This window comes from Mus pahari, chromosome 14 (genome assembly GCF_900095145.1).
Source record: "Mus pahari chromosome 14, PAHARI_EIJ_v1.1, whole genome shotgun sequence".
Classification (NCBI taxonomy): domain Eukaryota; kingdom Metazoa; phylum Chordata; class Mammalia; order Rodentia; family Muridae; genus Mus; species Mus pahari.
In genome coordinates this window covers 88,057,902-88,058,861 of record NC_034603.1, presented here as the reverse complement: position 1 = coordinate 88,058,861, position 960 = coordinate 88,057,902, and positions in this window count along the sequence as shown.

The following is a 960-nucleotide window of genomic DNA, read 5'->3' as shown; positions in this document are numbered from 1 at the left end:
GTGGTGGTGGTGGTGGTGATGGTGGTGGTGGTGGTGGTGGACAGGGAAGGGTGGTGCACTTGCCACCTAGTCCAGGCAAAACAGGGAGAGATCTTGTTCCAGAACGAAAAGCAGAGGCTGGGGCGATGGCTCAGTGGGTAAAGGTGCTGCCGGCACCAACCTGACCACCTGAGCTTCATTCCCAGAACCCACATAAAAAATCGGATGCACAGTGGTGAGCACCTGTAATGCCAGCACTCCGGTGGTGACGTGGGAGGTAGAAGAATCATAACTACTCAGGGTCCAGCTGGCCTGAAGCATGTACTACATCACAAACAAGAGGCACATTCCACCCCAACAAAGTGGAAGGTGAGCTGACTCCCAGAAGTTGTCCCCTGACCTCACACCTTTGCCATGACACCCTCTAACTCAAACTCCCTCTCATGCACAATAAATATTTTCTTAGAAGGCAAAGTGGTTAAGAGAGACAGACATCCTAGAGTTAATCTTGACTCCTACGAGCATCTGAGTGGTCAGGCGCATCCACATAGCACACACATATACAAAGCAAAAGTGAATGTGCACATAATGACCAGAAGGACACCCGAGTGTGACCTGTATAGTGTGGCTTCTCGTCTACTTCTCCAAATTGCCCTTTCCCTGCAGGGTATACTGTTACTTGTGCTTCACCTTTAAACATCAAAAATGAAGCTTTCATAAAGCAACAGTGGCATCCAGTGCCTGCAAGTGTTGCATAACCAGCAGCTTCTCAAAGTCTTTCTATCCTCTGTCACAGCACCCTGCACCCCCTGGGGAGTCACTCCATACAAAGTAGTAACTATTTCTGCGCCTTCTGCCTCTTTCTCTGTGGACATTTTATGCACAAGGAAACAGTGTGTATGTCAGGGACTGAACCTATGGCCTCAGGCAAGTGGTCTAAGGTGGAGCTGAATACTTCCAGACATTTTTCTTCCTTTTCTT